The sequence below is a fragment of the Canis aureus genome, unplaced genomic scaffold (assembly GCF_053574225.1).
Source record: "Canis aureus isolate CA01 unplaced genomic scaffold, VMU_Caureus_v.1.0 ptg000444l_RagTag, whole genome shotgun sequence".
Classification (NCBI taxonomy): domain Eukaryota; kingdom Metazoa; phylum Chordata; class Mammalia; order Carnivora; family Canidae; genus Canis; species Canis aureus.
Genome location: NW_027554621.1, coordinates 1 through 13,332, shown reverse-complemented (window position 1 = coordinate 13,332; position 13,332 = coordinate 1). Strand labels below are relative to the sequence as shown.

The 13,332-nt window shown below is 39.5% G+C and overlaps 1 pseudogene; it reads left to right on the top strand.

The window, feature by feature from the left end:
• The first annotated feature begins 8,946 nt into the window (after positions 1–8,946).
• On the top strand, positions 8,947–9,901 carry LOC144310126 (18S ribosomal RNA; annotated as a pseudogene).
• Positions 9,902–13,332: the final 3,431 nt, after the last annotated feature.

Genomic DNA, 13,332 nt, shown 5'->3' with positions numbered 1-13,332 from the left:
TTTTCAATATTTCTCACCCTCTTCATTCTATTCCAACTAAAAATTTCAAATCACCACTACCCGGAAAACCCAATAACCAAGTCTACTAAAATCACTAGTCAACATAATCCTTGAGAAAACAAATGAACGAAAATTTATTCGCCTCTTTCGCTGCCCCCTCAATAATAGGTCTCCCTATTGTAGTACTGATCGTCATATTCCCTTCCATTTTATTCCCAGCACCCAATCGCCTAATCAATAATCGGTTAATCTCCATTCAGCAATGATTAATTCAATTAACATCAAAACAAATACTAGCAATTCATAATCAAAAGGGACGAACCTGAGCTCTCATACTTATATCACTAATTCTATTCATTGGTTCAACTAACCTACTTGGACTACTACCCCACTCATTTACGCCCACGACACAACTCTCTATAAACCTCGGAATAGCAATCCCCCTATGAGCAGGGACAGTAATTACCGGTTTCCGCTATAAGACCAAAGCATCCTTGGCACACTTTCTACCCCAAGGCACCCCTCTTCCCCTAATTCCAATACTAGTAATCATCGAAACTATTAGTCTATTCATTCAACCCATAGCTCTAGCCGTTCGATTAACCGCCAATATTACTGCAGGACACCTCCTAATCCATTTGATTGGAGGGGCTACCTTAGCTCTTATTAATATTAGCGCGACCACAGCTTTCATCACTTTTATTATTTTAATTCTATTTACGATTCTAGAGTTTGCTGTTGCCTTAATTCAAGCCTATGTCTTTACCTTACTAGTAAGTCTATACTTACATGACAACACCTAATGACCCACCAAACTCACGCTTACCATATAGTTAACCCAAGCCCATGACCGCTAACAGGAGCCCTTTCTGCCCTTCTTATAACATCGGGTCTTATCATATGATTTCACTATAACTCAATATCCCTACTTACATTAGGATTCACAACCAACCTGCTAACCATATACCAGTGATGACGAGATGTGATCCGAGAAGGCACATTCCAAGGACATCACACCCCTATTGTACAAAAAGGACTACGGTACGGAATAGTTCTTTTTATTGTATCAGAAGTATTTTTCTTTGCAGGCTTCTTTTGAGCCTTTTACCATTCCAGCCTAGCCCCTACTCCTGAACTTGGAGGTTGCTGACCTCCCACCGGCATTATTCCTCTTAACCCACTAGAAGTTCCTCTACTCAACACCTCAGTCCTCCTAGCCTCCGGAGTATCTATTACTTGAGCCCATCATAGTTTAATAGAAGGCAATCGTAAACACATACTTCAAGGCCTATTTATTACAATCTCCTTAGGCGTATATTTTACACTATTACAGGCCTCCGAATACTACGAGACATCTTTTACAATCTCCGACGGAGTGTACGGATCTACCTTTTTTATAGCTACTGGGTTTCACGGACTACATGTAATTATTGGCTCCACATTCCTTATCGTGTGCTTTCTCCGACAACTATACTACCACTTCACATCAAACCACCACTTCGGATTTGAAGCCGCTGCATGATATTGACACTTTGTTGATGTAGTCTGACTATTCTTATATGTATCTATTTATTGATGAGGATCCTATTTCTTTAGTATAACTAGTACAATTGACTTCCAATCAGTTAGCTCCAGATCAACCTGGAAAGAAGTAATAAACGTAATACTAACCTTGATAACTAATGTAACCCTAGCGTCCTTACTTGTACTAATCGCATTCTGACTTCCCCAACTAAATATTTATACAGACAAGACAAGCCCCTACGAATGTGGTTTTGACCCCATGGGATCTGCTCGCCTACCTTTCTCTATAAAATTCTTCCTAGTTGCCATCACATTCCTGCTTTTCGACCTAGAAATCGCACTCCTACTCCCACTTCCCTGAGCGTCACAAACCAACAAGTTGACAACAATACTTATCATAGCACTCCTACTAATCTCCCTCCTAGCTGCAAGCCTAGCGTACGAATGAACCGAAAAGGGGCTAGAATGAACCGAATATGATAATTAGTTTAAGCCAAAACAAATGATTTCGACTCATTAGATTATGATTTATCTCATAATTATCATATGTCCATAGTATATATTAATATCTTTCTGGCATTCATTCTTTCTCTAATAGGTATACTTGTTTATCGATCACACCTAATATCATCGCTACTATGCTTAGAGGGCATAATATTATCACTATTTGTAATAATATCTGTAACTATTCTCAACAACCACCTTACATTAGCCAGCATGATACCAATCGTACTACTAGTATTTGCTGCCTGCGAAGCAGCATTAGGACTATCTCTACTAGTTATAGTATCTAACACCTACGGGACTGATTACGTACAAAACCTAAACCTCTTACAATGCTAAAAATTATCATCCCCACTATCATACTGATCCCCCTTACATGAGTATCAAAGCCTAACATAATCTGAATTAACACGACAACATATGGTTTGCTAATCAGCTTAATCAGCTTATTCTACCTGAATCAACCAAATGATAATACATTGAACCCCTCCTTAATATTTTTCTCTGACTCCCTATCAGCACCGCTACTAGCACTTACAACATGACTTCTACCCCTTATACTTATAGCAAGCCAACACCATTTATCAAAAGAACCCTTAACTCGAAAAAAACTATATATTTCAATACTGATTCTTCTCCAGTTGTTCCTAATTATAACTTTCACCGCCTCTGAACTTATCTTCTTTTACATCCTATTTGAGGCAACACTAATCCCAACCCTGATCATTATTACCCGATGGGGGAATCAAACTGAACGACTAAACGCAGGGCTCTACTTCTTATTTTATACTTTAATAGGATCTCTCCCACTCCTAGTAGCTCTCCTTTACATCCACAATTTCATGGGCTCCCTAAATTTTCTCATAATTCAATACTGAATTCAACCTCTGCCAAACTCCTGATCTAATGTTTTCTTATGATTGGCATGCATGATAGCATTCATAGTAAAGATACCTCTATACGGCCTCCACTTGTGACTACCAAAAGCACACGTAGAGGCCCCTATTGCCGGCTCCATGGTACTTGCCGCCGTACTCCTGAAATTAGGAGGCTATGGCATGATACGAATTACAACCCTACTAAACCCCCTGACCAACTTCATAGCGTATCCTTTCATAATATTATCTCTATGAGGCATAATCATAACAAGCTCTATCTGTCTCCGTCAAACAGATCTAAAATCCCTAATTGCATACTCCTCAGTTAGTCATATGGCACTCGTTATTGTAGCGGTTCTTATTCAAACACCATGAAGTTATATAGGTGCAACAGCCCTAATAATTGCCCATGGTTTAACATCCTCGATGCTATTCTGCTTAGCCAACTCCAATTACGAACGAATCCATAGCCGTACTATGATTCTCGCACGAGGACTTCAAACCCTCCTTCCCCTGATAGCAGCCTGATGGTTATTAGCAAGCCTCACAAATCTGGCTCTTCCTCCAACAATTAATCTTATCGGAGAACTATTTGTAGTGATATCCTCATTCTCATGATCCAACATTACTATTATTCTAATAGGAATTAACATCACCATCACTGCCCTATACTCACTTTATATACTAATCACCACACAGCGTGGTAAATATTCCCACCATATCAAAAATATCAAACCGTCATTCACACGAGAAAATGCCCTAATAACCTTGCATCTACTGCCTCTACTCCTCCTATCCCTTAACCCTAAAATTATTCTCGGTCCCATCTACTGTAAGCATAGTTTAACAAAAACATTAGATTGTGAATCTAATAATAAAAGCTCAAACCTTTTTGCTTACCGAAAAAGTACTGCAAGAACTGCTAACTCATGCTCCCATGTATAAGAACATGGCTTTTTCAACTTTTATAGGATAGAAGTAATCCATTGGTCTTAGGAACCAAAAAATTGGTGCAACTCCAAATAAAAGTAATAAATATATTTACTTCATGCATAATCACAGCTCTAGTCATTCTTACTTTGCCCATCATTATAACCTCTACTAAACTCTACAAAAATAAGCTATACCCATACTATGTAAAAACCGCTACTTCTTACGCATTCATAATTAGCATAATTCCCACAATAATATTCATCTACTCAGGACAGGAAACAATTGTTTCAAACTGACATTGAATAACAATCCAGACCATAAAACTATCCATGAGTTTTAAATTAGACTACTTCTCAATAATCTTTGTGCCCGTAGCCCTTTTTGTCACGTGGTCTATTATAGAGTTTTCTATATGATATATACACTCCGATCCTTATATTAACCGATTTTTCAAGTATCTTCTCTTATTTCTTATTACTATAATAGTCTTAGTCACCGCAAACAACATATTCCAACTATTCATTGGCTGAGAAGGAGTTGGCATTATATCATTTTTACTTATTGGATGATGATACGGCCGAACCGATGCAAATACAGCTGCCCTACAAGCTATCCTCTATAACCGTATTGGAGATGTAGGCTTCATTATAACCATAGCATGGTTTCTATTGAACTTAAACACATGAGACCTTCAACAAATCTTTATTACAACAAACGATAATTTTAATTTGCCGCTACTTGGCTTACTATTAGCAGCTACCGGTAAATCTGCTCAATTCGGCTTACATCCCTGACTCCCCTCAGCCATAGAAGGCCCCACTCCTGTATCAGCCCTACTTCACTCAAGCACAATAGTTGTAGCAGGAGTATTTCTTCTTATCCGCTTTCATCCACTAATAGAGCATAATCAAACTATTCAAACCCTCACTTTATGCTTAGGGGCTATTACTACACTATTTACTGCAATCTGCGCTCTTACACAGAACGATATCAAAAAAATTGTAGCGTTCTCTACCTCAAGCCAACTAGGCCTAATAATAGTAACAATTGGCATTAACCAGCCTTACCTAGCCTTCTTACACATCTGCACTCACGCATTTTTTAAAGCTATGTTATTCATATGTTCAGGGTCAATTATCCACAGCCTAAACGATGAACAAGACATTCGAAAGATAGGTGGCCTATTTAAAGTCCTTCCCTTCACCACAACTTCCCTGATTGTCGGAAGCCTCGCATTAACAGGCATACCTTTCCTTACAGGATTCTACTCCAAAGACCTGATCATCGAGTCCGCTAACACGTCGAATACCAACGCCTGAGCCCTCTTAATTACACTCGTTGCCACATCCCTAACCGCTGCCTACAGCACCCGAATTATATTCTTCGCTCTACTAGGCCAGCCCCGCTTCTCCCCTATAATCCTTATCAACGAGAATAATCCTCTCCTAATTAACTCTATTAAACGACTCCTTATCGGAAGTGTATTTGCAGGATACATTATCTCCCACAGCATCACACCCACCACCATCCCACAGATAACTATGCCTCATTATCTAAAAATGATAGCCCTTGCAGTAACTATCTTGGGTTTCATCCTGGCACTAGAACTAAACCTTACCATACAAGGACTCAAATTTAACTATCCATCTAATTACTTTAAATTTTCCACCCTCCTTGGCTATTATCCAACCATTATGCACCGCCTCACACCTAAAACAAGTTTAACCATCAGCCAGAAATCAGCATCTATACTTCTGGACTCCATCTGACTAGAAAACATCCTACCCAAATCAATCTCGTATTTCCAAATAAAATCTTCTACCCTTATTTCAAATCAAAAGGGTCTCATCAAGCTCTATTTCCTATCGTTCATACTAACTATAATTCTCAGCCTACTAATCCTTAATTACCACGGGTAACTTCCATGATAACCAACACACCAGTTAACAGCGACCAACCTGTAACAATCACCAACCAGGTTCCATAACTATATAAAGCCGCAATACCCATAGCCTCTTCACTAAAAAACCCAGAGTCCCCCGTATCATAAATTACCCAATCCCCTATTCCATTAAACTTTAATACTACCTCCACCTCATCATCCTTCAAAATATAGCAAGCAGTCAACAACTCAGACAATAGACCAGTAATAAAAGCCGCTAGAACAGCCTTATTTGAAACTCACACCTCAGGGTATTGCTCAGTAGCCATAGCAGTTGTATAACCAAATACTACTAATATACCCCCCAAATAAATTAAAAACACTATCAGCCCTAAAAAAGAACCCCCAAAATTCAGAACAATCGCACAACCAATCCCACCGCTAATAATTAGCACAAGCCCACCATAAATAGGAGATGGTTTAGTGGCAAAACCCACAAAACTCATCACAAAAACGATACTTAAAATAAATACAATGTATGTTATCATTATTCCTACATGGAATTTAACCATGACTAATGACATGAAAAATCATCGTTGTATTTCAACTATAAGAACATTAATGACCAACATTCGAAAAACCCACCCACTAGCCAAAATTGTCAACAATTCATTCATTGACCTCCCAGCGCCATCTAACATCTCTGCTTGATGGAATTTCGGGTCCTTATTAGGAGTATGCTTGATTCTACAGATTCTAACAGGTTTATTTCTAGCTATACACTACACATCGGACACGGCCACAGCTTTTTCATCGGTCACCCACATCTGTCGAGACGTTAACTACGGCTGAATTATCCGCTATATACATGCAAATGGCGCTTCCATATTCTTCATCTGCCTATTCATACATGTGGGACGAGGCCTATACTATGGATCCTATGTATTCATAGAAACATGAAACATTGGAATTGTACTACTATTCGCAACCATAGCCACAGCATTCATAGGCTATGTACTGCCGTGAGGACAAATATCATTTTGAGGGGCAACTGTAATCACTAACCTTCTCTCCGCCATCCCCTATATCGGAACCAACTTAGTAGAGTGAATCTGAGGTGGCTTCTCAGTAGACAAAGCAACCTTAACACGATTCTTTGCATTTCATTTTATCTTTCCATTCATCATCGCAGCTCTAGCAATAGTACACCTCCTATTTCTACACGAAACCGGATCCAACAACCCCTCAGGAATCACATCAGACTCAGACAAAATTCCGTTTCACCCCTACTACACAATTAAAGATATCCTAGGAATCCTACTCCTGCTCCTAGTCTTAATATCACTAGTTTTATTTTCACCAGACCTATTAGGAGATCCAGACAACTACACCCCTGCAAACCCCCTAAACACCCCTCCACATATCAAACCTGAATGATACTTCCTATTCGCCTATGCCATCCTACGATCTATCCCTAATAAATTAGGAGGTGTACTCGCCCTAGTATTCTCCATCCTAATTTTAGCATTCATTCCATTCCTCCACACATCTAAGCAACGCAGTATAATATTCCGACCCCTCAGCCAATGCCTATTCTGACTTTTAGTCGCCGATCTTCTCACTTTAACTTGGATTGGAGGACAGCCAGTTGAACACCCTTTCATCATTATCGGACAGGTCGCCTCAATTCTATATTTCACCATCCTATTGATTCTAATGCCAACAATTAGCGTTATCGAAAATAATCTTCTAAAATGAAGAGTCTTTGTAGTATAATCATTACCTTGGTCTTGTAAACCAAAAATGGAGAGTAGTCGCCCTCCCTAAGACTCAAGGAAGAAGCTCTTGCTCCACCATCAGCACCCAAAGCTGAAATTCTTCTTAAACTATTCCCTGACACCCCCTACATTCATATATTGGACCACCTCTACTGTGCTATGTCAGTATCTCCAAAAAATCCTTCTTTCCCTCCCCTATGTACGTCGTGCATTAATGGCTTGCCCCATGCATATAAGCATGTACATGATATTATATCTTTACATAGGACATGTCTAGTCCAATTCCACAACCCATTGATCCTCAACAGTAACTAGATGCATATCACTTAGTCCAATAAGGGCTTAATCACCATGCCTCGAGAAACCATCAATCCTTGCCTGTAATGTCACTCTTCTCGCTCCGGGCCCATGCTAATGTGGGGGTTACTATCATGAAACTATACCTGGCATCTGGTTCTTACCTCAGGGCCATGACTCTATTTATTCCAATCCTACTAATTCTCGCAAATGGGACATCTCGATGGACTAGTGACTAATCAGCCCATGATCACACATAACTGTGGTGTCATGCATTTGGTATCTTTTATTTTTAGGGGGGGAATCTGCTATCACTCATCTATGACCGCAACGGCACTAACTCTAACTTATCTTCTGCTCTCAGGGAATATGCCCGTCGCGGCCCTAATGCAGTCAAATAACTTGTAGCTGGACTTATTCATTATCATTTATCAACTCACGCATAAAATCAAGGTGCTATTCAGTCAATGGTTTCAGGACATATAATTCTAGGACACACGTGTGTACACGTACGTACACGTGTGTACACGTACGTACACGTGTGTACACGTACGTACACGTGTGTACACGTACGTACACGTGTGTACACGTACGTACACGTGTGTACACGTACGTACACGTACGTACACGTACGTACACGTACGTACACGTACGTACACGTACGTACACGTGTGTACACGTACGTACACGTGTGTACACGTACGTACACGTGTGTACACGTACGTACACGTGTGTACACGTACGTACACGTGTGTACACGTACGTACACGTGTGTACACGTACGTACACGCGCAAGACATTAAGTTAACTTATACAAACCCCCCTTACCCCCCATAAACTCATGTCATCTATTATACACTTATTTATGTCCTGCCAAACCCCAAAAACAGGACTAAGTGCATACAATACTCACAAGCTTTATTTAAATTGTATACAAATGTATTGCTACTCTAGTTAACTTAACACAACAGTCTTACACGCATTCGATCTCGTGGTCTATCTATAGATAGCATCCCCTTTTTTTTTCCTCTCATATTTACTATGTATTTTATTTATTATACACACTACAATTTCAGTATAAGTTAATGTAGCTTAATTAATAAAGCAAGGCACTGAAAATGCCAAGATGAGTCGCACGACTCCATAAACACAAAGGTTTGGTCCTAGCCTTCCTATTAGTTCTTAGTAGACTTACACATGCAAGTCTCCACGCCCCAGTGAGAATGCCCTTAAAATCAGCAGTGATCTAAAGGAGCAGGTATCAAGCACACTCTTAAGTAGCTCATAACACCTTGCTAAGCCACACCCCCACGGGATACAGCAGTGATAAAAATTAAGCCATAAACGAAAGTTTGACTAAGCCATACTAAAAAGGGTTGGTAAATTTCGTGCCAGCCACCGCGGTCATACGATTAACCCAAACTAATAGGCCCACGGCGTAAAGCGTGTTTAAGATACCTTTGCACTAAAGTTAAAACTTAACTAAGCCGTAAAAAGCTACAGTTACCATAAAATAGACCACGAAAGTGACTTTATAATAATCTGACTACACGATAGCTAAGACCCAAACTGGGATTAGATACCCCACTATGCTTAGCCCTAAACATAGATAATTTTACAACAAAATAATTCGCCAGAGGACTACTAGCAATAGCTTAAAACTCAAAGGACTTGGCGGTGCTTTATATCCCTCTAGAGGAGCCTGTTCTATAATCGATAAACCCCGATAAACCTCACCACCCTTTGCTAATTCAGTCTATATACCGCCATCTTCAGCAAACCCTCAAAAGGTAGAATAGTAAGCACAATCATTTTACATAAAAAAGTTAGGTCAAGGTGTAACTTATGGGGTGGGAAGAAATGGGCTACATTTTCTACCCAAGAACATTCCACGAACGTTTTTATGAAATTAAAAACTGAAGGAGGATTTAGTAGTAAATTAAGAATAGAGAGCTTAATTGAATAGGGCCATGAAGCACGCACACACCGCCCGTCACCCTCCTCAAGTAATAAGACACAACCATAACCATATTAACTTAACTAAGACACAAGAGGAGACAAGTCGTAACAAGGTAAGCATACCGGAAGGTGTGCTTGGATTAATCAAAGTGTAGCTTAACTAAAGCGTCTGGCCTACACCCAGAAGATTTCATTACTTATGACCACTTTGAACAAAAGCTAGCCCAACTAACCCCAAACTTAAGTATCACAGACATATAAAGTAAAACATTTAGTTAAATAATAAAAGTATAGGAGATAGAAATTTTAATTGGAGCGATAGAGATAGTACCGTAAGGGAATGATGAAAGACATCTTAACAGTATTAAACAGCAAAGATTACCCCTTTTACCTTTTGCATAATGAACTAGCCAGAAACGACTTAACAAAGAGAACTTAAGCTAAGCTCCCCGAAACCAGACGAGCTACCCATAAACAATCTAAAAGGATCAACTCATCTATGTAGCAAAATAGTGAGAAGATTTGTGGGTAGAGGTGAAAAGCCTAACGAGCCTGGTGATAGCTGGTTGCCCACAAACAGAATTTTAGTTCAACTTTAAATTTACCTAAAAAAAAACAAAATTTTAATGTAAATTTAAAATATAGTCTAAGAAGGTACAGCTTCTTAGAATCAGGATACAACCTTTATTAGAGAGTATATACTAACATCACCATAGTTGGCTTAAAAGCAGCCACCAATTGAGAAAGCGTTCCAGCTCAACAAACAATATAACTTAATCCCAATCATATTACATCAACTCCTAATTATACCTCCTGGGCCATTCTATTTAAATATAGAAGCAACAATGCTAGTATGAGTAACAAGAACTATTTTCTCCCCGCATAAGCTTATATCAGAAACGGATAGACCACTGATAGTTAACAATCTGATAATATCAACCCAAAAATGAAATACTTATCTACCCTATTGTTAACCCAACACAGGCATGCATTTAAGGAAAGATTAAAAGGAGTAAAAGGAACTCGGCAAACACAAACCCCGCCTGTTTACCAAAAACATCACCTCCAGCATTTCTAGTATTGGAGGCACTGCCTGCCCAGTGACACTTGTTTAACGGCCGCGGTATCCTGACCGTGCAAAGGTAGCATAATCATTTGTTCTCTAAATAAGGACTTGTATGAATGGCCACACGAGGGTTTAACTGTCTCTTATTCCCAATCAGTGAAATTGACCTTCCCGTGAAGAGGCGGGAATGCCACAATAAGACGAGAAGACCCTATGGAGCTTTAATTAACTAACCCAAACTTATGGATACTAAATACCTACAAGGCATAACATTACACCATTATTGTGGGTTAGCAATTTAGGTTGGGGTGACCTCGGAATATAAAAAAACTCCCGAGTGATTAAAATTTAGACCCACAAGTCAAAATATAACATCACTTATTGATCCAATAATTTTTGATCAACGGAACAAGTTACCCTAGGGATAACAGCGCAATCCTATTCAAGAGTCCATATCGACAATAGGGTTTACGACCTCGATGTTGGATCAGGACATCCTAATGGTGCAGCAGCTATTAAGGGTTCGTTTGTTCAACGATTAAAGTCCTACGTGATCTGAGTTCAGACCGGAGTAATCCAGGTCGGTTTCTATCTATTATATAACCTCCCCCAGTACGAAAGGACAAGGGATGTAAGGCCTACCTCACAAAGGCGCCTTAAAACTAATAGATGAAGTCAACTCAATCTAACCAGTTTATCTCCTCATAAGCCCGAGAAAAGGGGCTTTGTTAGGGTGGCAGAGCCCGGTAACTGCGTAAAACTTAAACCTTTATTATCAGAGGTTCAATTCCTCTCCCTAACAAAATGTTCTTTATCAACATTATCTCTCTTATCATCCCAATCCTTCTTGCCGTAGCCTTCCTCACCCTCGTTGAACGAAAAGTCTTAGGCTACATACAACTTCGAAAAGGGCCTAATATCGTAGGCCCCTACGGCCTCCTTCAACCAATCGCAGATGCAGTAAAACTCTTCACAAAAGAACCTCTACGACCACTTACATCCTCCATATCAATATTCATTCTAGCCCCCATTCTAGCTCTATCACTAGCCCTAACTATATGAATCCCTCTCCCAATGCCCTACCCACTCATTAATATAAACTTAGGAGTCCTATTCATACTAGCAATATCAAGTCTCGCCGTATACTCCATCCTTTGGTCAGGATGAGCCTCAAACTCCAAATACGCTCTAATCGGAGCCCTCCGAGCAGTAGCTCAAACAATCTCATATGAAGTAACACTAGCAATCATTCTCCTATCAGTCCTCCTAATAAACGGGTCATTTACACTATCCACACTAATTATCACCCAAGAACATATATGACTAATCTTTCCGGCCTGGCCCCTAGCCATGATATGATTCATTTCTACTCTAGCAGAAACTAACCGAGCCCCCTTCGACTTAACTGAAGGAGAATCCGAACTAGTTTCTGGATTTAACGTAGAGTATGCAGCGGGTCCTTTTGCCCTATTCTTTCTAGCAGAGTACGCAAATATCATTATAATAAATATCCTCACAACAATTCTATTCTTCGGTGCATTCCACAACCCATTTATACCAGAACTCTACTCTATTAACTTCACTATAAAAACCCTCTTACTAACTATCTGCTTCCTATGAATTCGAGCATCATACCCTCGATTCCGCTATGATCAATTAATACACTTATTGTGAAAAAATTTTCTACCCCTAACTTTAGCCCTATGCATATGACATGTTGCCTTACCCATTATTACCGCGAGTATCCCACCCCAAACATAAGAAATATGTCTGATAAAAGAGTTACTTTGATAGAGTAAATAATAGAGGTTTAAATCCTCTTATTTCTAGAATAATAGGCTTCGAACCTAATCTTAAGAATTCAAAGATCTTCGTGCTACCAAACTTACACTATATTCTACAGTAAGGTCAGCTAAATTAAGCTATCGGGCCCATACCCCGAAAATGTTGGTTTATACCCTTCCCGTACTAATAAAACCCCCTATTCTCACTATTATTATAGCAACTATCATGGCAGGGACCATAATCGTCATACTAAGCTCGCACTGATTACTGATCTGAATTGGATTCGAAATAAACATGCTAGCCATCATCCCTATCCTCATAAAAAAGTATAATCCACGAGCCATAGAAGCCTCTACAAAATATTTTCTTACACAAGCTACTGCCTCAATATTACTAATAATAGGAGTCACCATTAACCTTCTTTACTCCGGCCAATGAGTAATCTCAAAAATCTCAAACCCCATCGCATCCATCATAATAACCACCGCCCTAACAATAAAACTAGGCCTATCTCCATTCCACTTCTGAGTTCCCGAAGTAGCACAAGGAGTAACACTTATATCAGGAATAATCCTACTAACATGACAAAAAATCGCACCTATATCCATCCTATATCAAATCTCCCCATCAATTAACACCAACCTTCTTATACTAATAGCCCTCGCATCCGTTCTAGTAGGAGGCTGAGGCGGACTAAATCAAACTCAACTACGAAAAATCATAGCA